Consider the following 27694-nt stretch of genomic DNA (forward strand, 5'->3'; position numbering starts at 1 on the left):
ACTGTGTCCCCCTCCTCCTCGTCTCCCTCCTCCCTCCCAGTCTCGTCTACACTCACACCTGCATGCACTACATCTACAGCCACTACTGCCATCACCAGCACACACACCACCACACCCCGCTCATGTGCACTCACCACCCCCATTACCATTCTGTCCCCTGTGTCCTCTCCCAGTGTGTCTGTGACGCCACCTCCCAAGATACACAAACGCAGGCACACACCCACCCAACAGCCATCCACCTCACGACAGCCTCCAGCGCATGCACCTTCACCCAAAGTCACGAAACAAACCCCTCCTACAACCACAACCTCTTCCTCCACTCCCAAACCCCCTCCAGCTACCCGTCTCAGTGTCTCCCAAAAACCTTTCCTGTCCAACCTTGACCTCTTTCCCACACCTCCCCCACCCCGTCCGTCTCCTAGGGCCTGACTCTCCAGGTCCCAACCTAGCACCTCAGCCACAACATATCCGGGACCAGTGGTGCCTGTAGTCACCGGAATATGGAGTGCACCGGCCACCAGGGCAGCCAGTGTGGCACGGAGCCACAGCACGGACAGTCCCCCACCTGTGAAGCATCAAAAGTTGGCCTGTGCCCGGCGGGAGAGGGGGAAGACTCCAGCCACCAAAGCCGCTCCCAGGGATCCAGGTGTGAGTGTGGAGTCAGCTGCGACACCTTCCAAGGTGGGGAAGGGCCACAAGAAAGTAAGCAGGTCTGGGAAGAGCAGCACAGCGGAGAAGACAACCATCAGCCCCGCTGCCCAGGAGGCCACCGCCAGCACCTGCCCTATTGCCCAAGAGGCCGCCACCATCATCCCCGCTGCCCAGGAGGCCACCGCCAGCACCTGCCCTACTGCCCAAGAGGCCACCGCCATCATCCCCGCTGGGCCACAGAGGACCGCCAGCACCTGCCCTACTGCCCAAGAGGCCACCGCCATCATCCCCGCTGGGCCAGAGAGGACAGCCAGCACCAGCCCCGCTGGGCCGAGGAGGACTGCCAGCACCAGCCCCGCTCGGCCAGACACTACTGCCAGCACCAGCCCTGCTGGGCCAGAGAGTACCGCCAGCACCAGCCCCGTTGAGCCATGAAGGACCGCCAGCAGCTGAGTCACTGCAAAGGAGCCCGTCGCCACAAGCACCGCTGAACAGGGCACCGCTGCCACAAGCACCGCTGAATAGGGCACAGCCGCCACAAGCACCGCTGAACAGGGCACCCCCGCTACAAGCACCGCTGAACAGGGCACCCCCGCTACAAGCACCGCTGAACAGGGCACCGCCGCCACAAGCACTGTTGAACAGGGCACTGCCGCAACAAGCACCGAAGGCCCATGAGCACCAAAAGCTCTGACGCTACTGAGGCCACCACGAGCAGGATGAAGCACTCTGGGCACAAAGCCCCCTCCAGAACCAGTGGAGTTTTACATCCACTACTTCAGTCCTTTGCAGGATGAAGCACTCTGGGCACCAAGCCCCCTCCAGAACCAGTGGAGAAAGGCATCCACTACCTCAGTCCTTGGCAGGATGAAGCACTCTGGGCACCAAGCCCCCTCCAGAACCAGTGGAGTTTTACATCCACTGCCTCTGTCCTTGGCAGGATAAAGCACTCTGGGCACAAAGCCCCCTCCAGAACCAGTGGAGAAAGGCATCCACTACCTCAGTCCTTGGCAGGATGAAGCACTCTGGGCACCAAGCGCCCTCCAGAACCAGTGGAGTTTTACATCCACTACCTCAGTCCTTGGCAGGATGAAGCACTCTGGGCACCAAGCCCCCTCCAGAACCAGTGGAGAAGGACATTCACTACCTCAGTCCTTGGCAGGATGATGCACCCTGGGCACAAAGCCCCCTCCAGAACCAGTGGAGAAAGGCATCCACTACCTCAGTCCTTGGCAGGATGAAGCACTCTGAGCACCAAGCCCCCTCCAGAACCAGTGGAGACTGTTATCCACTTGAGAGACTGTGGCTTTGCACTCCCCAGGATGGAACAGTGGGCAAACCGCCCACTATAGAGACTTGAGAGACTGTGGCTTTGCACTCCCCAGGATGGAACAGTGGGCAAACCACCCACTGTAGAGACTTGATAGACTGTGGCTTTGCACTCCCCAGGATGGCACAGTGGTCAACCCACCCACTTGTGAGACTTGAGAGACTGTGGCTTTGCACTCCCCAGGATGGAACAGTGGGCAAACCACCCACTGTATAGACTTGAGAGACTGTGGCTTTGAACTCCCCAGGATGGAACAGTGGGCAACCCACCCACTGTATAGACTTGAGAGACTGTGGCTTTGCACTCCCCACGATGGAACAGTGGGCAACCCACCCACTGTAAAGACTTGAGAGACTGTGGCTTTGCACTCCCCAGGATGGAACAGTGGGCAACCCACCCACTGTAGAGACTTGAGAGACTGTGGCTTTGCACTCCCCAGGATTAAACAGTGGGCATGTGGCCCCCTCGTGGATTTGGCATTGTGCACTCAACCGGCTGAGGTGCCGCCCCTTTCCCTCCCCCTGAGGTGCCTGTTTTATTGTTATCTGATGCCCCTGCAGTGTTCTCTCCATCATGGTCGGGGATCTTGTGTGGGCCTCGCCCATACCGTGTGGGCCTCGCCATACCGTGTGGGCCCAGTGTTCCACGGACTTCAATGGAGCACTACCTGGACTACTATTCTTGGTGTATATTTTGTTTATAGTGTATATATGTATATTTTTGCGTACTGGATTTTCATATATTACAATCGTTACACTCATTTCCTTTTGCCTTTGCATTCTTCCGGGGGGGTTTGGGGATGTAACTGTAATGTATCATACTGTATTAGTGTGTGTGTTGTGGTGGGTGGGGGTGGGGGTGTTGCATGTGTGTGTCCCTGTTTTTTCCCTCCCCACTCCCCTGTGTCATAGGTGCAGTACTCAACGTGGTCTTCGCCGCCGGCGTTCGTGCTCCTGGTAGGGGAGCAAGAAGATAAGGGCTGGCAGGATCTGCAGCTCTGGTTCCATGGCGTCCGGATTCCTCGTGGGGTGTGTAGAGGTGAGCGTTTTCCCTTCGAAGTCCTGTTTCTGCAGTGTTTTTGTCTGCGGTGAATCCGCCCCAGAAAAGTTGGCGGATTGGTATGTTGTGATACTGTGGGCGGTACATTGTCTCCCGCCTGTCTGTTGGCGGTGACCGCCGCGCTGTTTGTTTGTACCGCCGTGGTAGTCGGTGTGTTAAAGTGGCTGTCTTTGTTGGCGGTTTCCGCCACAGTCGTAATTCCATTTTTTTTACCGCCGGCCTGTTGGCGGTCTTACCGCCGCTTTAACACCGTCCGCCAGGGTTGTAATGACCACCTTAGTGTCATATTTAGCCAACTTTAATCGGCTGGTTGCTGAGACATCCTGGCGACAGGAAAAACAAGCGGCCTTGTTTTACAAGGGTCTCAAAGAGGAGTTAAAAGATATCTTGGCGCAAATCGACCCGCAACCTACAGACTGTCAAGAATTAATAAATCTTGTCTTGAGGCTTGATCATCGTTTAACTGAACGAAAAGGAACACGTAAAAAGACTGAAAAATATTCCTGGCGTGTTCACGATAACAGAGACTCAAGAACTCCGAAAGAAAGAACGCTTGAAATAATGGAGATTGAAACCATCAGGAGACCTTTGACCAAAGATGAAAAGGACCTACGCAGAAAAAATTGACAATGTCTCTATTGTGGGCGGAAAGGTCATTTTGTCAAAGACTGTGCAATCAAACCAAAGAACAAGCGAGGTCCAGTTCAGAAGGTTGCAGCCAATGCATCAGTCGAGTCGGAAAAACTAAAACACCGAAGATGCAGAGAAGGGTTGCTCTTGGGTGCCACCTTGGACCCTTCACAATCTAGACATCTCAAACTGGGAATAAGAGTTCAGGTTAAGAAAAATACCTATTTCAAGAAGGCTCTAGTTGATTCTGGGGCTACTGGGAACTTTGTTGACGCCCAATTGGTTCGTGCATGGGGGATCCCATGTATTGAAAAGAAGACCCCAGAAATCATCCAGGCAGTTGATGGAAAACTCTTGACTGGAGGTCCGGTAACTCTTCAGACTGTCCCCTTGTCGGTGATTTGTGAAGATAAAAATCAAAGAAAGAAACATAAAGAGAAACTTATCCTTGACGTGATCCATGCTCCCCAGTATGGGATTATCCTTGGCTTGCCATGGTTAACTCATCACAAGCCAGAGATTAATTGGGCAGAACGAAAGGTCGTGTTCTCATCTGCACTATGTAAAGAACCATGTCTCCAAAGGACTCAAGAATCGGAAGTTCGCAACTCTTACATAGCTATTGCCGCAGAGAAAGAAGTTCAGTTGCCCAAACAGTATTCATCTCATGAAGATGTATTTGATGAGAAAGAAGCAGATAACTTACCTCCTCGTAGATCTTATGACTGTCAAATTGATCTAGTCCCAGGTGCGATACTTCCCAACTGTAGTGTGTATGCCCTGTCAGAACATGAAAATCAACATTTACGAAAGTACTTGGATCAATTCTTAGAGAATGGTTTCATTCGCCCCTCTAAGTCTCCCGCAGCTTCTCCTTTGTTTTTTGTTCCGAAGGCGAATGGAGAACTTCGAACTTGTATCGACTATAGGGGTTTGAACAAAATTACCGTCAAGAACAAATATCCTTTGCCCCTAATTCCGGTCTTACTGGAACAAGTAAAGAAAGCAAAAATCTACACGAAGCTTGACCTTCGAGGTGCTTATCATTTGGTCAGAATGAGAGAGGGTGATGAATGGAAAACAGCGTTCAAAACAAGATATGGCCTTTTTGAATACACCGTCATGCCTTTTGGTCTATGCAGTGCTCCAGCAGCATTTCAATTTTTCTTGAATGACGTTCTTAGAGAGTACCTTGATATATTTGCCATAGTCTACATCGATGACATTTTGATATATTCAGACAATGAAAATGTTCAACATGTCAAGAAAATTCTGGCAGCCCTTCGTAAGCACCATTTATATTGCAAACTAACCAAGTGTGAGTTTCATGTTACTACAGTTGAGTTTTTAGGGGTTATCCTTACCCCTCAAGGTATGGTGATGGCAGAAAAGAAAGTAAAAGCTGTATCTGATTGGCCCACCCCAAAGACTGTTCGTGATGTACAATGTTTCCTAGGGTTTGCAAATTTTTACCGGAGGTTCATAAATCATTTCTCCCAGACAGTGGCTCCAATTACTAAGTTATTAAGAAAGAAAGAAACATTTGTATGGTCCCCAGAAACCGATCAAGCCTTTTCAACTTTGAAAGAAGCTTTCCCCACTGCCCCAGTCTTGACTCATCCAGATGCGGATCAACCTTTCATAGTGGAAGGTGATGCTTCAGATGTGGCGATCGGAGCAGTCTTGTCACAACGAAACAAAGACACTGGTCAACTTCATCCTGTAGCTTACATGTCTCGGAAGTTGAACGAAGCCGAACAGAACTATGTCATTGCTGAACAAGAGCTTCTGGCGATTTGTGACACCTTTAAAGAATGGAGACATCATTTGTTGGGTGCCAAATATACTGTCATAGTATATACTGATCATCGCAATCTTCAATTCATGAGTTCCGCCGGACGTTTGACTCCTCGGCAATTACGCTGAATGCTGTTTTTTGCCGAGCTTGATTTTGTGGCAACCTTCCGGCCTGGTAAAGATAATCGCAAAGCTAACGCCTTGTCCTGCCAAGAGTCTACCGCGTTGCCTGCAGTTCAAACCTCCAGCGCTATCATTGCTCTTTGAAGACATCCGCAATTCATTCACTGTTGAAAAATGGCAGATGTGGGTCCAAGCAGATCCCAAAAGGTCAATCAAGCAAGGACTACCCTTTCATGCCGCTCATTTGTTCGTGCCCACTACCAAACTTCGCAAGATAGTGTTTCATTAGTTGCATGGTATACCTACGGCAGGTCACCCAGGTATTCCTAAAACTCTTGAATTAATCCAACGCTATTTTTGGTGGCCTACCCCAAGAAAAGATGTAAAAACAATGGTAAACAACTGCGAAGTCTGTGCTCGCACTAAAACAAGTCATTCAAAACCAAAAGGGTTGTTACACCCACTCCCAACCCCAAGTCATCCGTGGGAGCACATTTCTTTAGACTTTATTACTGGTCTGTCAGTGGTTCAACAGCATTCAGTAATTATGGTGGTAGTAGATAGTCTCACGAAATATGGACATTTAGTTGCCTGTGAGAAATTGCCCACCTCTAGTGAACTGGCAACTATCTTACTGAATAGAGTGGTTCGTTATCATGGACTGCCAAAAGTGATCCTCTCCGATCGGGGGTCGCAATTTGCCTCCAACTTCTGGAAGACATGGTGTAAAACACTCCAAGTGACATCTACACTATCTACTAGCCACCATCCTCAAACAGATGGTCAAACGGAGAGACTAAATCAGACTTTGAAGCAATACTTACGTGCTTACGCTGAAAAAGCACTTCATTCTTAGACATCAATGCTCTGGTTAGCTGAGTTAGCCTACAACAACTCTTTCCACACTTCTACTGGCGTTACACCCTTCTTTGGTTTGTTTGGCTATCATCCTGACACCTTGCCCATCACAATTCCTCAAGAAAGTTCTCTTACTCCAGCTGTGTCAGAAACCATTCAACATTTGCATCAAACCCAGAAATTGATTCGCAGCATTTAGAAAAAGCCAAACAAAAATACAAAAAGCATTATGACAAGAAACATTGTGAGGGACCGCAGTATCAACCAGGTGACAAAGTCTGGCTTTCCACAAAACATATAGACTTCAAGAAGAAGCACATGTTCAACCCCAAATTCATAGGTCCTTACACTGTCCTTCAGCAAATTAATCCTTTGACCTATAAACTGCAGTTGCCAAGATCATTACGGATTCATCCAGTGTTCCATACTTCCCTCTTAAAAAAGGCAGTCCAAAAGGTCCACCCTCATCCAGCTCCTGTTCTAGTACAGGGGGAAGAAGAATTCAAAGTCAAGAAAGTGTTGGATTCTAAGAGAGAGGGCGTAACCTATGGTACTTAATCTCATGGAAAGGTTATGGCCCGAGAGTAACTCATGGGTTTCCGCATCTGATGTTCATGCTCCAATACTTGTGAGACGCTTTCATTGTCTCAATCCAGACAAACCAGGCCCTAGAGCACGTCTGGGAGAGGGGAGTACTGTCAACACCAGGACAGTGCGCGCTCTATGGGCGACTAGAATGCAAAAACCCAACACTCTCAAGATAATGTAATTTATGCATTGTGCTGATATGTTATTGTTTAACCTTTTGCATTGCAGAATTCAATCCCGAAGACTCATTCATAAGGTGCTTATAAATACTGTTCATTTGCAATGTATTGCTGCAGGCTTTCAGAGTGAGTCAGGGTGTGGTCCCTTTCCAGGGCCTTCTAGAAGCTTTCCCTGCAGCATGCCTGGGTGTGGTTGTGGGCTGGGCCAAGACTCTATAAAAGGGAGACAGCCCAGCTCCACGTGCTCACTATTCAGAGGCCCCGGAGCAGAGCAGCAGCAACTTCCTGAGCTCCTGTTCCGCAGGCCTACCTTGATCTTCCAGGCCTCTGCCCTTCATACTACAGTGGTGATCCTTAACCAGGGCAGTAAGACGGAGGTTGGGCTGGGCCCTCAACCCCGTAATCGAGGACGCTCGAATTTTTGGGCCTAATTCTTCATGCTAAACAATTTGCTCTTGCGCATGTGAATGTGCGTTTGGACTTTTCATGGCATTTGCATGGTGGCGTTCAAATCGGCAAGACGCGCGATTCGTTTCCTATTGATTTAACTCTTGACGCTCATTGTATGCTACCATTCCTTGGCAGTTTCATGGTGGCATTCAAATCGGCAAGACGCGCGATTCTTTCCTGGTGCGTAATTCATGATATTCATTGTGCGGTACCATTTCCTTGGCAGTTTCATGGTGGCATTCGAATCGGCAAGACGTGCGATTCTTTCCTTGTGCGTAATTCATGATATTCATTGTGCGCCACCATTTCCTTGGCAGTTTCATGGTGGCATTCGAATCGGCAAGACGCGCGATTCTTTCCTTGTGATCAATTCATAATATTCATTGTACACTACCATTCCTTGGCAGTTTCATGGTGGCGTTCGAATCGGCAAGACGTGCGATTCGCTTCCTAGTCATTTAACCTTTGATATTCATTGTGCGCCACCATTCCTTGGCAGTTACATGGTGGCATTCGAATCGGCAAGACGCGCAATTCTTTTCTCATGTTTAATTCATGATATTCACTGTGCGTTACCATTCCTTGGCAGTTACATGGTGGCATTTGAATCGGCAAGACGTGCAATTCCTTCCTCGTGTTTAATTCATGTTATTCATTGTGCGCTACCATTTTTTAGCAGTTACATGGTGGCATTTGAATCAGCAAGACGCAAGATTCTTTCCTCGTGCTTAATTAATGTTATTTACTGTGCGCTACCATTCTATGGCATTGACTTGTAGTATTCAAGTTTGACAAGTCGTGTGATGTATTCCTTGAATCTACGTTGTGTATTCATGGTGCACAATCCTTCTATATTGTTTAATACTTATATAAAAACCTGCAATGTGCACAATTCACTTTCCAATGTTTTTGAGAGAACACAAAAAGCCCAGAGTTCTAGATGTAATGCTGTGTGTTCCTGATATGTATTCTTAAAATAAGATTCATATGATGGTTCAGAAATTACTCAGATTGTTTCCTGATTCTCATGCTAAAGAAAGTACTTGAATCTGAAAGTTTTATCTAACCTCTCTTGCTTTCCCCCACAGATATTCAGGCATCTAAAAGTCTAGTCATTTTAAGACTATTCTTAAGTTGTTAATGTCTTCCGAATGACGATGCGTAGAGTCATAGTATAGTACTGATTTTATGAGATGTTATTTTGATGTTGTGTGTTTTTAACCTTTTGCTTCCCACAGGTCTCCTTCCCAGCTGTTCCCTTCCTAATCCCCTTTTCCCCACTTGGACTCTCTTAGACTCTGTGACAAATCTAATCAGAGTATTGGAGCTGTCTTGCGGTGGAAGTGTTGGGAACGTGCACAGACCCCGAGGATCTGGTGACTCTGACACAGAGGGGCCTTAAGGAGACATGCTTAGCTCAGTTTGACATCCCTTAAGCCGAAGTCTAAAGACAGATACAGAACTTGCCATTCTCTGGTTCCACACTCTTCGGAAGTCATATGGATGATGAGATGGGCCGAATGAAAAGTGACACAAAAACCCTTAAAGTTGTGGGTTTAGCGAGACCAAAAAAACGGGAAAATCTTTCAGACTCTATTAGTGCCATTTTTACACTCAGAGGGTTTAAACCCCTCACTGTTATTCAAGTCAATCTCAGCAACAACACCAAAGATTGTACCAACAGATACGAAAGGAGACAAGAGGACGCTGTACACAACAGTCTGCTTAAGGGGGTAAATAGGCAATAGTATCCACAGCCATGAGACCTTCCTTCCCCCTTTTCCATTAGCCACTCTGGTAGGAAGAAGCATTTCTCATTATCTGGCAGAGTGGCAAAACATCATCCAAGATGCCTGAGTTCTGAATAGTATGCAAAATGGGTATTGTATCAGGGTCACCAGCCCACCACCGTCCATACCACCAAAACCGTCCAATTTCCATCTCACATTGCTACGGTCGGAAGTCGACATCCTCTTAGAAAAGAGAGCATTGGAAGATGTTCTTCAGAGACAACAAGGGACAGGCATTTACTCCAGGTACTTCCTGGTGAAAAAGAAAGACAAGAATGAATTCAGACCCATACTTGACCTCAAAGTAGCCAACAGGCGGATTCGGAGAGAAATGTTCTGTATGCTGGCATTACATCAAATCTATCCCCAATTACACCAGGGAAATTGGCTTTGCTCAATCGATCTTCAAGAGGCATGCTTTCATAATCCAATCACCAGAAACCATCCAAATCTGTGGGGCAGGACAATTACCAGTACACGGTACTTCCATTTGGCCTAAAGTCATCATGAATATTCTCAAAGTGCATTTCAGTAGTGGAAGCCCATCTCAGAAAACACCGAATCTTCGTCTACCCATATCTAGACGATCGCGTCATAAAGGCGCAACTTCTCAAGAAGCCAAGCTTAATTTCAACTGGACCTGCGACCTCCTTCAATGACTGGGGCTTCATGACAATCACAAGTCCACACCTACTCTGGTTCGGACTTTGCATTACTTTGGAGCCTCCATCAACACCATTCAGGCAAAAGTGTGTCCTGCGGAGGAGAGATGCAAATCGATCCTTCAGAAGTGTCACACTTCCATGAAGGTATCTCATCCAACAGTGAGGGCGGTATTGTATCTTTCCAGCTCAATGGCCTCCTGCATCTTCCTCATTCCAAATGCCTGTCTCCACATGTGGCCTCTCCAAGAATGTCTTGAGGACCAGTGGGACCAACTAACGTGCAACTGGAAGGACAAGGCCAAGCTGTCCCTTCATGCACAAAGGTTCCTGAAATGGTGGTTGTAGAAAGTTGGCTCTGTATATACTATTTCAAAGTAAGAAATAGTGTGCACAGAGTCCAAGCGTTCCCCTTAGAGGTAAGATAGTGGCAAAAGTAGATCATTCTAATGCTCTATTTTGTGGTAGTGTGGTTGAGCAGTAGGCTTATCAGAGGGTAGTGTTATGCATTTGTTGTACACACACAGGCAATAAATGAGGAACACACACTTAAAGACTTACTCCAGGCCAATAGGTTTTACATTGAAAAATATATTTTCTTAGTTTATTTAAGAGCCACAGGTTCAAGATTTACATTACACACTTTAAATGTAAGGTACTTCACTTAGATACTTTAGGAACTCTGAATGAAAACAATATCATGTACAGTCTTTGTAAAAATTGCAATAAGCTATTTTCAAAGTGGACACTGCAAAAATCAAAGTTTCTTAGGGAGGTAAGTAAAGGTTGGATTAGGAGGTAAGTAAAACACTCACAAGTCTCACTTCTGGGGCATAGGCAGCCCACCGTTGGGGGTTACCACACTAGCAGCTCAGGGCCGGTCAGGTGCAGAGGTCAAAGAGGTGCCCAAAACACATAGGCGCCTATGGAGAATAGGGGTGCTCCGGTTCCAGTCTGCCAGCAGGTAAGTACCTGCATCCTCAGAGGCAGACCAGGGGGGTTTTGTGGAGCACTGGGGGACACACAAGTAGACACACAAAATACACCCTCAGCGGCACAGGGGCGGCCGGGTGCAGTGTGAAAGCAGGCATCGAGTTTCAGATAGGAAACCATGGAGGGACCCGGGGGTCACTCTAGCGGTGCAGGCAGGCACAGGGGGGGGGCTTCTCGGGCCAGCCACCACCTGGGCAAGGCAGAGGGTCACCTGGGGTCACTCCTACATTGAAGTTCGGTTCCTTCAGGTCCTGGGGGCTGCGGGTACAGTGTTGGTTCCTGGCGTCAGGTCCGTTGTTACAGGCAGTTGCAGTCAGGGGGAGCCTCTGGATTCTCTCTGCAGGCGTCGCTGTCGGGGCTCAGGGGGGTCATCTCTGGTTACTCATGGGCTCGCAGTCGCCGGGGAGTCCTCCCTGGGGTGTTTGTTCTCTGGATCCCGAGCCGGGGGCGTTGGGTGCAGAGTGTGAAGTCTCACGCTTCCGGCGGGAAACGTGCAGTCTTTGAAAGTTGCTTCTTTGTTGCAAAGAAGTAGCTGGTTTTGAACAGGGCCGCTGTTCACAGGAGTTTCTTGGTCCTTTGGTCCAGGGCAGTCCTCTGAGGCTTCAGAGGTCACTGGTCCCTGTTAGATGCGTCGCTGGAGCAGGTTTTCGGAGGTGGAGATAGGCCGGTAGGGCTGGGGCCAAAGCAGTTGTCGTCTTTCTCCTTCTCTGCAGGCTTGTAGGTCAGCAGTCTTTCTTGTTTCTTCAGGTTGCAGGAATCTGATTTCCTGGGATCTGGGGAGCCCCTAAATACTAAATTTAGGGTTGTGTTTAGGTCTGGGAGGGTAGCCAATGGCTACTGTCCTTGAGGGTGGGTACACCCTCTTTGTGCCTCTTCCCTGTGTGGAGGGGGGCACATCCCTAATCCTATTGGGGGAATCCTCCAAACTCAAGATGGAGGATTTCTCAAGGCAGGGGTCACCTCAGCTCAGGACACCTTAGGGGTTGCCCTGACTGGTGGCTGACTCCTCCTTGTTTTTCTCATTATCTCCTCTAGCCTTGCCGCCAAAAGTGGGGGCAGTGGCCGGAAGGGCGGGCAGTTCCACTAGCTGGGATGCCCTGGGGCGCTGTAACAAAAGGGGGGAGCCTTTGAAGCTCACCGCCAGGTGTTACAGTTCCTGCAGGGGGAGGTGAGAAGCACCTCCACCCAGTACAGGCTTTGTTCCTGGCCACAGAGGGACAAAGGCACTCTCCCCATGTGGCCAGCAACATGTCTGGTGTGTGGCAGGCTGGCAGAAACTGGTCAGCCTACACTACAAGTCAGATAGGTATTCAGGGGGCATCTCTAAGATGCCCTGTGGGTGCATGTTAGAATAAATTGCACACTGACATCAGTGTGCATTTATTGTGCTGAGAAGTTTGATACCAAAAAAGTTGTCAATAAAAATAGGTAATATGGCGTATCTTACAGCACAATTTTAACATTACTTTGCTACAAAATAGGCTGTGGGGGTCATGACCAATCCCAAGATGGTGCCGGACACTTAGGCCCATATTTATACTTTTTGATGCAAAACTGCACCAACGCAGTTTTGCGTCACAAATTTTTTACGCCGGCTAACACCATTTCATTGCACCACCCAGGCGTTAAATTTATACTTTGACGCGCGGTGGCGCAAACCACTGGTGAGACTCATTTTTTTTTCAAACCATTGCGCCACGTTGTAAAGAAAAATGATGTTAATGTGGCGCAATTGCGTCAAAAAGCGGCGCAAACACTGCAAAATGTGCAAAGGAGCACCAAAATGGATTCCAGAAGCTATGAGAGACCCCAGGAAGATGACAACCGGCCAGGAACCAGCCAGGAGGACCCACACAAGACCCAGGAGAGGGAAAAGAAGAAAAGCAAGTGTCGGTTCAGTGCAGAGGAGCATGAAATACTGGTGAAAGAGGTGACGGAACACCAGCACCAACATTTTGTCACCTCTAAATTGCCAATTGGGAGGAGAGAGGCAATTTGGCAATGAATTGTTGATAAGATCAACAGTGTGGCAGAAGTACAGAGAACAGTCACCGTGTGCAAGAAACGCTGGCATGACTGCAAGCACAGGAGCAAGGAAAAGATGGCCAGGAACAGGAACGCAGCACTGCAGACTGGAGGTGGGAGTCCAGCACCGCAGGAGGCCCTGGACCACATGGAGGAGATGGTGGCAGCTGTCATCCCAGACGAGATCATCACAGGGATTCAAGGACAGGACAGCGCAGACTACCAGGAAACAACACAGATGCAGGGTAAGTGGCATGGGGAACTAAAATGCCTAATTGTTAGCTGCAAGCGGGGGGACATACCTACTACACAATGCATGTCAGCCATGATAATCAGGTAGTGGAAAGGGCAAAGGGGCATGGCACGTGGGCATGGGCTGTGCTGGGCAAACCTGGGGAACAGCACAACACTACACCAACAACCTTTGCATGGGGGTATACTGCCATGCCAAGGATGTTGGAAAAGCAAAGCCAGTCCAGGAGGGTAGGGTACAGCGTAAAAATGGCATGCTGTCACACAACAGCTGGCATTGTCGCTTTTTTGAACTAGGGTTCAATTTCCAGTCTCAGGCCATATCCGCAAGTGGAATTTAACATTGACAACAGTTGCCACTACCACCTCTGCTGTGTGTGCAGGTCAAGTAGCTAATGGCAGTTACGTCAAATACACCCAAATTAGAGGGTTCAGGATGACAATGTTATCAATCCCCTGTAATCAATACAAATGTGCTAATCCTGTTAAATGTTAATGTCCATAGTCACTAAAAACATCAGACATTGTCATAAACATTATGAGGTACACAACAGTAATGTCATACCCATGCTGCACATGTCAGGGCCTACCCTGTGCCTGGGTCACAATAGCTGCAATGCCACCATGCAACACCTCAAGTGTCATAGTGCTAAGACAACAGCATTGAGGGGGAGGACATATGTTTCAGGCTAGTGAAACACACCCGCACAGTCAGAAGAGGAAATGGAACACTGCTAGGACCATCAGTGCAATCCAATGTAGCACACATTCCCCAACATCAGCAGTACACACTACCAATGCTGACACCTGTATTGTGCCATGCCAGTGCTATACATAGTATATGCTAGGTCTCAGCAACATATAGCTGGATGTGAAATATCAGAGACTGGGTCAGTTCCAGATTGTTAAGTGTTGTGCAAGTGCCATCAGAACACCCACAGCCATTGCAAGGCCACACCATGATAATGGAAGTAGACGGAGGGTTGGATAGGACAAGAAGGTGGCAACATACAATTTGGGCAGAACCTACACCTAGAGGATGTGACGCAGAGAATTCCCCAAACTGCCCACACTACATGTGACATGCTGGTGGGGCATAGGCCTGGGAGAATGCTAATATTGATGACAGTAACAATGAACAGGAACCAATATCACAATGTGCAACTAATAGAAAGTCAGGAAACTCACATTACAAATGCCACAACACAGACACACTAATTGTACAATATCTCACTGCAGAGGACGAAGGCTCTGCTGGGGATATGCCTGTCCTGGACTTCCCTGATGACATGGATGACGAGCTGACAAACATCAGCCAGCAGACTCTCCAAGATGTCCTTGGATTCCTCCAGACCCCACCTTCAGTCACAAGGAGGAGCACAGAAGTATCAGCCATCACAGAGGACCCACCCACCACCCCAATAGTACGACCTGCCACCTCCAACTTAGCTGAGGACTCTGATGACACTGGCACCAGCTTTGAGAGGACTGTAGTTGGAGGCCAGAGGGAGCTGGCCAAGGAGGTGCTGGTGGGGATGCAAAATATGTCAGCCAGCCTAGAGGGGGTGCGTTCATGCATGATGTCATCTGCAGAACAGGCAGCAGCCATACAAGGGCGAACATCTATCTTGCAATAGCTTCAACAAAGTGTGAAGGAAATCAGCACAGCAGTAAGGGAGTTGCCACAACACCTCGCACACCAAACCTTTCACTGAATTCACGAATGCAATATTGACCCCCTCAGGGCCGACCTGGCTGCCTACCACAGTGATGTAGCTGCTATACTTAAGAACCAGCAGCTCCTCCTTGCTGCAGTACTGCCCTTAATAGCCCCACATTTGGCAGCTACCGGGATTTCTGACTCCACATCTTCAAACACTGAAGTGTGTGTTCCCCCTTCAAACCCTCCACCACCAAGGGCAGAGGAGACAACACACACATCAGAAGATGAAGACGTGGAGCAGATCACCTTCGCCTGTAAGAGTACCTGGTAGCACAAGTCCATGCCACATGTGCACTGATATCTTAGGTCCTTTGCTTCGTAACATGCCAGACTTGCAACAGCTGCTCACATGCACTGTTCTCCAGCCCACTGTTTACTTTCACACTATGCTCTGTGATTGTCTCTCACTACCTCATTGACAATTCATGTTCCTCTGCACTGTATGACACTTCAACCCAGCATGTCCAATGACATGTCCTTTTGCACTTGTGTAGTATCACAATAGAAGGCGTCACACTAATGGACTCACAATCCTTGACTATGTAAATATAGCACTACAGCACTTTAAAATAAATAGCAGTTACACAACCACTTTGTCTCTGTGTAATGTGGCACATCAACCGTGTAGGAGATTAGTGATGTTTGCCTCATGTCATTGGCCATAGACTGTCAATGCAACTGCCTTGAAAGATTGTGGGCTGAAATCTATGCACTGGGGTCTGGATTGTACCATCATCTGCCCTTCCTGATGGTTATTTCTGAAGTAAATAGAAAATTACAGTATAATGCTGTGTTGGACAGAATAATGGGGTCATTACAACATTGGTGGTATAAGGTGCTTACCGCCGTGCAGATGACCGCCAATACACCGCCGCGGTAGACCGCCACAGCTATTATGACACACATCACGGAATCCGCCGAAATTCAGACACCCACACAATACCGCCACACCAAAGGTCAGCGATAAACATGCGGAAACAAATCCTCCACCTCCACGCCAACAGAAACACGCCCATGCTATTACGACCCACGAATCCACGCGGCGGTCTTTCAACCGCGATATTCCATTGGCGGTACACACCGCCGCGCTCAAAATACACACACATATACAAAACACCGCCACATTGGACAATTACATATACACACACCTGATACACATACACACACCACTCCCACACACCCAACACAGTAGAAAACACACACCCACATCACCCACAAACCCCTACGACCAGAAATTCTGAAAGAAGTCATGTAGGTCAGCGCCCACCAGAAGAGGGACATTTGGCGTGCCATCGCCAAGGAGGTCCGGACCCTGGGGTCCCAACAGAGACGGGGCACCCACTGCCGGAAGAGATGGGAGGACATTCGCCGCTGCAGCAAGAAGACGGCGGAGGCTCAGCTGGGGTTGGCCTCCCAACGTGGGAGGGGTGCCCGTCGTACCATGACCCCCCTGATGTTCCAGATCCTGGCGGTGGCCTACCCGGAGTTGGATGGGCGCTTAAGGACATCACAGCAGACACAAGGGGGTGAGTACAACCTCATTCTGCGGACTTTGCGTGCAGTGGAGGTGTCTGGGTGGGGAGGTGGGCTGTGGGTATCCGTAGGCCAGGGCGAGTTAGTTAGGCAAGGCCCCTCCGTAATGTAGGCCATGTGGCACTCTACCCCACCTCAGAAAATTAGCAATTTGAGGTATAGTTGCCCCTGAGGCATCCATGTGCGCAGATTTCCACCATTGCCATGTAGGCCATATCCATAAAATTGCATGTGCAGAGGGCAGGAGCGCGGCGTTGTGCAAGGGGCTGCTGCGTCTGTCTTGTCCGCCAACGGTATGCCATGCACTAAAACTCTCTTTCTTCTGTCTCCCCTCCTTTTCCTGCTCTCCCTGTCCTTTTGTACATCAGCATCAACAGGTGGAGGTACAGTGGCACCGGAGCACGAGGGAGCTGCATCCCACATGGCCATGGATGGCCACACCACAGACTCTGAATACACCAGTGGGACGGAGGGCGAGGGGAGCTTCACGTCGGCCACCGGATCACCAACCAGCGACACAGACTCGTCTGCCAATGTGAGCTCCCCTGTGGTGGCGGCACCATCTGTGCGCCCCACTTCTACAGGTACAGCCGCCACCCCCCCTACCAGCACCGCCCTCCCAGCAGCCCCTCAGCGTTCGCCCCGTGCCCGCTCACCCAGGAGGGTGGGCATCACCTTTGCCCCAGGCACCTCAGGCCCTGCCCCAGTCACCCCTGCTGCCCTCAGTGAGGAGGCCATTGACCTCCTCAGGTCACTCACTGTTGGGCAGTCTACCATTGTGAATGCCATCCAGGGTGTAGAAAGGGCGTTGCAACACGGTAATGCATTCTTGGAGGGCATTCATTCTGGTCAGGCTGCCCTTCAGCGAACCCTGCAATCTCTGGCCTCAGCACTGGTGGCAGCAATTGTACCTGTGTCCAGCCTCCCCCTCCAACTTCCTCCACCCAGACCCAATCCCCTGTATCCCAGCCCATCCCAAGCACACCTACAGACCAGCATGCACACAAGTCAACACACACAAGTAGCTCAAGCAAACATAGGCACCACACACACCACAGGCACTCACACAAGCATCACACCCATACAGACACAGCAACATCCACTGTCTCCACTGTGTCCCCTTCCTCCTCTTCTCCCTCCTCCCTCCCAGTCTCGTCTGCACACACACCTGCATGCACCACATCTACAGGCACTAGGACTCGCACCAGGACACCCAGCACCACACGCCGCTCACCTGCACTCACCACCTCCACTGCCATTCACACGTCCCCTGTGTCCTCTCCCAGTGTGTCTGTGACGCCCCCTCCCAAAGTACCCAAACGCCGGCAATCACTCACCCAACATCCATCCACCTCACGACAGCCTCCAGTCCCTGCACCCAAAACAGCTAAAGTGACACCTCCTACAACCACCTCCTCTTCCTCCACTCCCAGACCCCCTCCAGCTACCCATCCCAGTGTTCGTCAGAAACTGTCCCTCTGTCAAATTGACCTTTTTGCCCCCCCCCCTCCAATTCATCAGTCCCGTCGTAGCGCCTCAGCCAAAAAGCCTCCAGTACCAGGGGTGCGTGTTTCAGGTTTTTGGAGTGCACCGTCCACCAGGGCAGGCAGTAGGACCCGGAGCCAAGGCACTGGCAGCCCACCCCCTCTAAAGGCTCCGAAATTGGAGAGTGGACGACGGGACCGTGTCAAGACTCCTGGTGGGACAATAAGTGAAATGGGATCGAAGGCGATTGGTGAGTCAGCTGTAACTCAAAAAAAGGTGGGGAAGGTCCAGAGGAAGTCTGCCCAGCCTGTTGTGTCACGGCAGAGAAGTGCGCCATCATTTCCGGCGGTCCAGACACAACCGCCAGCACCGTCGTCACTGGTCCAGAGAGCACCGCCAGAGTCACAGCCCAGGAGGGCTCAAGTATCGTCACTGGTCCAGAGACCACCGCCAGAGTCACAGCCCAGGAGGGCTCAAGTCAGGAGGGCTCAAGTATCGTCACTGGTCCAGAGACCACCGCCAGAGTCACAGCCCAGGAGGGCACAAGTATCGTCACTGGTCCAGAGAGCACCGCCAGAGTCACAGCCCAGGAGGGCTCAAGTATCGTCACTGGTCCAGAGAGCACCACCAGTCACAGCCCAGGAGGGCACAAGTTTCGTCACTGGTCCAGAGACCACCGCTGGAGTCACAGCCCAGGCGGGGCCAGGATGCCACAGCCCCGCTGGGCAATGATGGAATGTCATGCCACACACCAATGTCCAGTGTGGAAATCGTCATGCCACACACCAATGTCCAGTATGGAGATCGTCATGCCACACACCAATGTCCAGTGTGGAAATCGTCATGCCACACACCAATGTCCAGTATGGAGATCGTCATGCCACACACCAATGTCCAGTGTGGAAATAGTCATGCCACACACCAATATCCAGTGTGGAAATCGTCATGCCACACACCAATGTCCGTATCAGAACCGCCATGTCATAGCACCGCTGAACAGTCCTGAACCGCCATGTAAAAGCACCGCTGAAGAGGGCAAAGACCGCCATGTCAAAGCACCGCTGAAGAGGGCAAAGACCGCCATGTCAAAGCACCGCTGAAGAGGGCAAAGACCGCCATGTCATAGCACCGCTGAACAGTTCTGAACCGCCATGTCAAAGCACCGCTGAACAGTTCTGAACCGCCATGTCAAAGCACCGCTGAAGAGGGCAAAGACCGCCATGTCAAAGCACCGCTGAAGAGGGCAAAGACTGCCATGTCAAAGCACCGCTGAAGAGGGCATAGACCGCCATGTCAGAGCACCGCTGAACAGGGCAAAGACCGCCATGTCATAGCACTGCTGAACAGTCCTGAACCGCCATGTCAAAGCACTGCTGAAGAGGGCAAAGACCGCCATGTCAAAGCACCGCTGAAGAGGGCAAAGACCGCCATGTCAAAGCACCGCTGAAGAGGGCAAAGACCGCCATGTCAAAGCACCGCTGAAGAGGGCAAAGACCGCCATGTCAAAGCACCGCTGAAGAGGGCAAAGACCGCCATGTCAAAGCACCGCTGAACAGGGCAAAGACCGCCATGTCAAAGCACCGCTGAACAGGGCAAAGACCGCCATGTCAAAGCACCGCTGAACAGGGCAAAGACCGCCATGTCATAGCACTGCTGAACAGGGCAATGCACCGGGTAGGAATGAATGGCCCACCACATCAGGCATCCTTATCCCATGTGCAGCTGGGACAGTGACAGGACACTACCTTTCACGGGGAGACTCATCCAGTCTGGGCACCAGTCACCCCCCAGTACCAGTATGGACCTGCATCAACTTGTGAGACTGTGGCTTTGCACTCCCCAGGATGTAACAGTGGGAAACCCACCCACTTGTGAGACTTGAGAGACTGTGGCTTTGCACTCCCCAGGATTGAACAGTGGGCAAACCACCCACTGTAGAGACTTGAGAGACTGTGGCTTTGCACTCCCCAGGATGTAACAGTGGGAAACCCACCCACTTGTGAGACTTGAGCGACTGTTGCTTTGCACTCCCCAAGATACATCAATGGGCATGGAGCCCCGTCGTGGATCTGGCTTTGCATTCATGTGGCTGAGGTGCCCCCCTTCCCTTCCCCCTGAGGTGCCTGTAGTGTTTCTATCTGATGCCCCGGCAGTGTTCTCTCCGATTTTGGTCAGGTATCTATTGTGGGCCTCGCCCATGCATTTTTGGACTGTTTGTGCACGGACATTGTTGTGTACATATCTGCACTACTTCTCGGATTGTATATGTAAATAAGAGTGATTTTAGAATACATATATTTGTATATTTTTGTATGACATGTATAGTGGCACATTACAAAGTTTGACCAAAATTCGCATTGTCTTTGCATTCTTCCGGGGGGATTGTGGGTTGTTACTGTACTTTTTTGTGACTGAATTGGTGTGTATGTTGTAATATGCGAGGGTGGGGGTGTTTGGTGGGTGTCCCCCTAACTTTTGCCCCCCCTCCCCCGTGTCGTAGGTGCTGTACTCACCGGTATCTTCTGCGCCTACGTCGCTGTTGGTCGTGAAGGAGCAGAAAGACAAGGGCAGGTAGTATTTGGAGTTCCGGGTCCATGGAGTCGTCGTTCCTCGTGGGATATGTAGAAGGTGAGCGTTTTCCCATAGCAAAAGCTGTTTCCGCCGTGTTTTTATCCACGGTGAATCCGCCCCGGAAAAGGTGGCGGATTGGCCTGTTGTGATACTGTGGGCGGTACATTGTCTTCCGCCTGTCTGTTGGCGGTGACCGCCGCGCTGCTTGTCTGTACCGCCGTGGCGGGCGATGTGTTAAAGTGGCTGTCTTTGTTGGCGGTTTCCGCCAGGGTCATAATTCCCTTTTTTTGTCCGTCTGACTGTTTGCGGTATTACCGCATCTTTAACACCGTCCGCCAGGTTGTAATGACCACCTAAGTCTGCCTCAAGGGATGTCTAAGCAGAAAATCAATGTCTTCCAATTTGTCTTCATATCACACACACCATACAGCAGGAATGGATGTGTACGAGTGTACGGACAAATAAGTAACCTGGCAGTACAATGTAAGAAATGATAGATGTGAGTTATGTATACTGTACTACATAAGATTATACCATCACTCACCTTATCAGGGTTCACATGAACATCAGGCTGCAGGCAGACGTACCACAGTGTCCCACAGACCAAATCTGGTCTCAAAGTATGACAGATTGAAAACATACATCCAAACTTAACAACAGATTGGGAACCATAGTAACCTTAAGTGGTGGGTGCAATGGATGGCAGATGCATAGAGAAGTAGCTTTGGTGTTGCTGCCAATGTGACAGCTCAATTGGGATTTGGATGCAGGATGGAACACAAATGCAAATGCTAATTTGACACTGTTCACCCATGCCAAGGCCCTGATCCCCAAGCATATGACACATACTGTAAAGGAGTACCTAAATATTTACTTAACTGTAAAAAAGGATAATAAAACTAGGGGAAACTCCTTAACTAACCTAACCTATCCTAACTACACATTAACCACAACTGGCCCTAACTACCCTAAGCTAAACTTACTTATCACATTTAACTAAACACGCTAAACATCAACCCCCCCCATATGACAGGACACATAGATGACAACATATACTAACCTAAACACATACTATTTTATCCTAAACAAATATATCTTTTTTTGTATTTATTTTTTATATTTTTGTTAAATTTTTTAATACACAAAAAACCCCAACATCATCCCCCACCCACACAAAAAAACATGTAAAAATATCATACCCTCCAACCCCCAACCCACTTATACTAACTAAACTAACAGCCTATTCTGGGGGGGGCGTGTAGGAGGCTGGCTTGGCTTATAGTGGGTACACCTTGTGCCGGGTCCAGTTATCCCTTATTAGTAGATTAGTAGCGTTCTAGCAGCTTAGGCTGATAGAGGTAGCTATAGCAGAGCAGTTTAGGCTGAACTAGGAGTCCTGCAAAGCTCCTACTATACCACTTATATCATATAGCACTATATCATAAGAAACACAATATTCAGAGTTACTAAAAATAAAGGTACTTTATTTTAGTGACAATAAGCCAAAAGTATCTCAGAGGATATACTCCCTTAGGAGGTAAGTAAAATACACAAAATATACACACAAACCAAAATCAGGTACTTAGAAAAGTAGTGCAAACACTGTAGGATACAATAGAATGCAACAGGAGACAATAGGCCTAGGGGCAACACAACCATATACTCCAGAAGTGGAATGCGAACCACGAATGGACCCCAGACCTAGTGTAGTGTGTAGAGGGTCGCTGGGAGTGTAAGAAACCGAAGGGTGTCCAAGATACCCCACCCCAAGACCCTGAAAAGTAGGATTAAAGTTACCCTACTACCCCAGAAAGACAGTAAAGTCGAGATAGGGGATTCTGCAAAGACAACAACTGACTGCAAAGCACTAAAGACGAATTCCTGTACCTGAGGACCTGCAAAGGAAGGGGACCAAGTCCAAGAGTCACGCAAGTGTTCGGGGGGGGGCAGGAGCCCACTAAACCCCAGATGAAGGTGCAAAAGGGCTGCCTCTGGGTTGAAGAAGCCGAAGATTCTGCAACAACGGAAGGTGCCAGGAACTTCTACTTTAGTCACAAGATGTCCCACGGTGTGTTGGAGGATGCAGAGTTGTTTCCATGCAGAAAACTGCAAACAAGCCTTGTTAGATGCAAGAGTCGTGGTTGAAGATTATGGGTGCTGCCTGGGCCCAGGAAGGACCAGGAGTTCGCCCCTTGATGGAGGAGACAGAGGGGGCGCTCAGCAACAGAGAAAGCCCACGCAGAAGCAGGCAGCACCCGCAGAAGCACTTGAACAGGTGTTCAAGAAATCTGAGCACAGTGGTCGTATCATCACAACAAAAGAGGGTCCCACAAAGCCGAAGGTCAACTCAGCGAGTTGGGCAATGCAGGACGGAGTGCTGGGGACCTGGGCTATGCTGTGCACAAAGGAAGTCTTGCAAAAGTACACAGAAGCCATAGCAGCTGCAGATCACGCACTACACAGGATTACTGTCTGGCGTGGGGAGGCAATAACTTACCTCCACCAAATTTGGACAGAAGGACCACTGGACTGTCGGGGTCACTTGGAACCCAGCTCCTGTGTTCCAGGGACCACATGCGTCAAGATGAGAGGGGACCCAGAGGACTGGTGATGCAGAAGTTTGGTGCCTGCATTAGCAGGGGAAAGATTCCGTCGACCCACAGGAGATTTCTTCTTGGCTTCCAGTGCAGGGTGAAGGCAGACAGCCCTTAGAGCATGCACCACCAGGAAAAAGTCGAGAAAGACGGCAAAATGAGGCGCTACAATGTTGCTGGTAGTCTTCTTGCTACTTTGTTGCATTTTTGCAGGCATCCTGGAGCAGTCAGCGGTCGATCCTTGGCAGAAGTCAAATAGAGAAGTGTAGAGGAACTCTGGTGAGTTCTTGCATTCGTTATCTGATGAGAAACCCACAGGAGAGACCCTAAATAGCCCTCAGAGGAGGATTAGCTACCTAACCAAGTAAGAGCCTATAAGGAGGGGTCTCTGACGTCACCTGCTGGCACTGGCCACTCAGAGGTCTCCATTGTGCCCTCACACCTCCGCATTCAAGATGGCAGAGGTCTGGGACACACTGGAGGAGCTCCGGGCACCACCCCTGGGGTGGTGATGGACAGGGGAGTAGTACTCACCTTTCCTTTGTCCAGTTTTGCGCCAGAGCAGGGGCTGGGGGCTCCCTGAACTGGTGTAGAATGGCTTATGCAAGGAGGGCACCATCTGTGCCCTTCAAAGCATTTCCAGAGGCTGGGGGAGGCTACTCCTCCCCAGCCTTTAACACCTATTTCCAAAGGAAGAGGGTGTAACACCCTCTCTCAGAGGAAATCCTTTGTTCTGCCTTCCTGGGACTGGGCTGCCCAGACCCCAGGAGGGCAGAAACCTGTTTGAGGGTTGGCAGCAGCGGTAGCTGCAGAGAAAACCCCAGACAGCTAGTTTGGCAGTACCCGGGGTCCATGCTGGAGCCACGGGGATGCATGGAATTGTCACCCCAATACTAGAATGGTATTGGGGTGACAATTCCATGATCCTAGACATGTTATATGGCCATGTTCAGAGTTACCATATGTAGTTCACGCGTGTGATGTGTCCCTGCACTCACAAAGTCCGGGGAAATTGCCCTGAACAATGTGGGGGCACCTTGGCTAGTGCCAGGGTGCCCTCACACTTAGTAACTTTGCACCTAACCTTCACTAAGTGAGGGTTAGACATATAGGTGACTTATAAGTTACTTAAGTGCAGTGTAAAATGGTTGTGAAATAACGTGGATGTTATTTCACTCAGGCTGCAGTGGCAGTCCTGTGTAAGAATTGTCTGAGCTCTGTATGGGTGGCAAAAGAAATGCTGCAGCCCATAGGGATCTCCTGGAACCCCAATACCCTGGGTACCTAGGTACCATATACTAGGGAATTATAAGGGTGTTCCAGTGTACCAATCCTAATTGGTAAAATTAGTCACTAGCCTACAGTGACAATTGTAAAAGCAGAGAGAGCATAAACACTGAGGTTCTGGTTAGAAGAGCCTCAGTGATACAGTTAGGCACCACACAGGGAACACATATAGGCCACAAACTTATGAGCACTGGGGTCCTGGCTAGCAGGATCCCAGTGACACATATCAAACACACTGACAACATAGGGTTTCCACTATGAGCACTGGGGCCCTGGCTAGCAGAATCCCAGTGAGACAGTAAAAACACCCTGACATATACAGTACTTACAAACAGGCCAAAAGTGGGGGGTAACAAGGCTAGAGTGAGGCTACCTTCCTACAACGCCATCAAAAGCACGGCGGAAACTGAACAACGAAGGGGAACCTCTTGGCACTCCACGAAGAACCAGGACACCATGGAGCCCGAATTACGGATCCTACCCATGCTGGTGTATCTACTAATACACCACGAAGTAGAAAGAAGGTGGCGGCGGCGACGACGGTGAGCACTGCACCTAGCACACAGGGGAGGGGAGGAGGGAAAAGAGAGTGACACACACACAGCACACAACACCCCCGCCCCTCACCCACGACACCATACACACACACACATATCCAAAACGTTACAGATACACCCCGTCACCCCCTGCAAGAACGCAAGGAAAAAAAGGAAATGTGGTTAACTAGTGTTGTATTGGAACAATCAGATAGATCAAGAGAAAAGCTAATAATCAGTATACACAAATATTTACACCAAGTACACAAGTCTGTACACTGTCCCTTGTAAATGTCCGTGGCCAGTGGTCCCAAAAAGCATGGGCGAAGGCCACACATGACACCTGCCTCAAAACGGAGAGAATACTGCCGGGCATCAGGTCAGAAAAAAAACAGGCTCCTCAGGGGGAGTGGATGGGGGGGCATCTCAACCAGATGAAGGTACAACACCACTGCTCCTCGAGGGGGCTCCATGCCCACTGCTTGGTCCTGGGGAGTACAAAGCCACAGTCTCTCTAGTGGGTGGTTTTCCCACTACTTGCTACTGGGGAGTGCAAAGCCACTGTCTCTCTAGTGGGTGGTTTGCACACTACTTGCTCCTGGGGAGTGCAAAGCCACAGTCTCTCTAGTGGGTGGTTTGCCCACTACTTGCTCCTGGGGAGTACAAAGCCACAGTCTCTCTAGTGGGTGGTTTGCCCACTACTTGCTCCTGGGGAGTGCAAAGCCACAGTCTCTCTAGTCTCTCAAGTGGGTGGTTTGCCCACTATTTGCTCCTGGGGAGTGCAAAGCCACAGTCTCTCTAGTGGGTGGTTTACCCACTACTTGCTCCTGGGGAGTGCAAAGCCACAGTCTCTCTAGTGGGTGGTATGCCCACTACTTGCTCCTGGGGAGTGCAAAGCCACAGTCTCTCTAGTGGGTGTTTTGCCCACTGCTTGGTCCTGGGGAGTGCAAAGCCACAGTCTCTCTTGTGGGTGACATGTTCCTCTGGTTCTGGAGGGGGCTTTGTGCCCAGTGTGCTTCATCCTGCCAAGGATCTGGTGAGTGGATACAATTCTCCAGTGGTTCTGGAAGGGGCTTTGCGCCCAGTGTGCTTCATCCTGCCAAGGATTGGGTGAGTGGATGCAGTTCTTCACTGGTTCTGGAGGGGGCTTTGTGCCCAGTGTGCTTCATCCTGCCAAGGACTGGGTGAGTGGATGCAATTCTCCACTGGTTCTGGAGGGGGCTTGGTGCCCAGTGATGCTGCACCTAGGTTGTGGCAGTTGACATCCTCTCACCTGGGTGCCTTAGCCACGCGATGCACCTGAAACAGGTAGCATGATACTCCTTGGAGGCAGAGCCACACTCCATCATGCGGCGACTTATGCTGCCAATTGCTGGTTCGTGCCAGTGGTGGAGGTGGTGCCTCAAGTGGCGTGTCCAGGACATCACCTGCAGACTCGAACGGCTGCCTACTGAGGATGGTGCTGACGTCCGACAGAGTGTTATCGGCTGTGCACGTGGCGGTGCTGATGGTGGTGCAGGTGGCGGTGGCAGTGGCTATGGCGGAGATGCTGCCGGTGCTGGCCGTGGTGCAAGTGTCTGTTGTGGTGGAGGGAGACACCATGCCGTCTCCGGCAGCCTCAGATGGCTGATCCTTGGGGAGGATGCTGCAGCCTGACGTGGCAGGGGCGGTGCAGGTGGTGGTGCAGGTGGCAGCCGGAGCGGCGGTGGTGACTGTGGTGCAGGTCGCTGCCATCCCTGATGATATGGTGGTTACCAGCCCCTCACCAGGAGGCATCTTGCCCTGAGGTGACTTGCCCTTTGGCTTGTGGCCCTTCCCCACCTTGGCAGTCGCTGCAGGGACCTTGGCACTGTCCTCTCTGTGTTTGGGCGAGGGCTTGCTGGGTGGGTTGTGTGGCTTTCCCCTGCTGGAAGCTGGACTCTTTTTGACCTTTGCAGGTGGCGCAATAAGGTGGTCCTTCATATCTTTGCCTGGCACACTGGCAACTCTGACGGGTGCCCCCTTCAAGCCTCCTGGACTTGCAGGGACCACAGCGGATGCAGCTTTGGTGGCTGAGGTGCTCGGCTGGGATCAAGACATCTTGGCCCTAGGGGAAGGACGGGGGGAGGCGTAGGAAAGAGGTCAATGTTAGCTAGGAAAGGTTTTTTTACACACACTCGGACGGGAAAATGGAGGGGGTGTGGGAGTGGAGGGAGAGGTAGTGGTTGTAGGAGGTGTACGTCTGCTGAGTTTGGGTGAAGGTGCATGGGCTGGAGACTGTTGTGAGGTGGATGGCTGTTGAGTGGGTGTGTGCCTGCATTTGTGTACTTTGGGAGGAGGGATCACAGACACACTGGGAGAGGACACAGAGGACGTGTGAATGGTAGTGGGGGTGGTGATTGCACATGAGCAGTGCGTTGTCATGGGCGTGCGTGTGATGGAGGCAGTGGCTTATGATGTAGTGCATCCAGGTGTGAGTGGAGATGAGACTGGGAGGGAGGTGGAGGATGTGGAGGAGGGGGACACAGTGGAGGAAGTGGATGTTGGTATGTGTGCATGGGTATGGGGCTTGTGTGAGTTCCTGTGGGATGTGTGGTGC

Source organism: Pleurodeles waltl, chromosome 5 (genome assembly GCF_031143425.1).
Source record: "Pleurodeles waltl isolate 20211129_DDA chromosome 5, aPleWal1.hap1.20221129, whole genome shotgun sequence".
Taxonomy (NCBI): Eukaryota; Metazoa; Chordata; class Amphibia; order Caudata; family Salamandridae; genus Pleurodeles; species Pleurodeles waltl.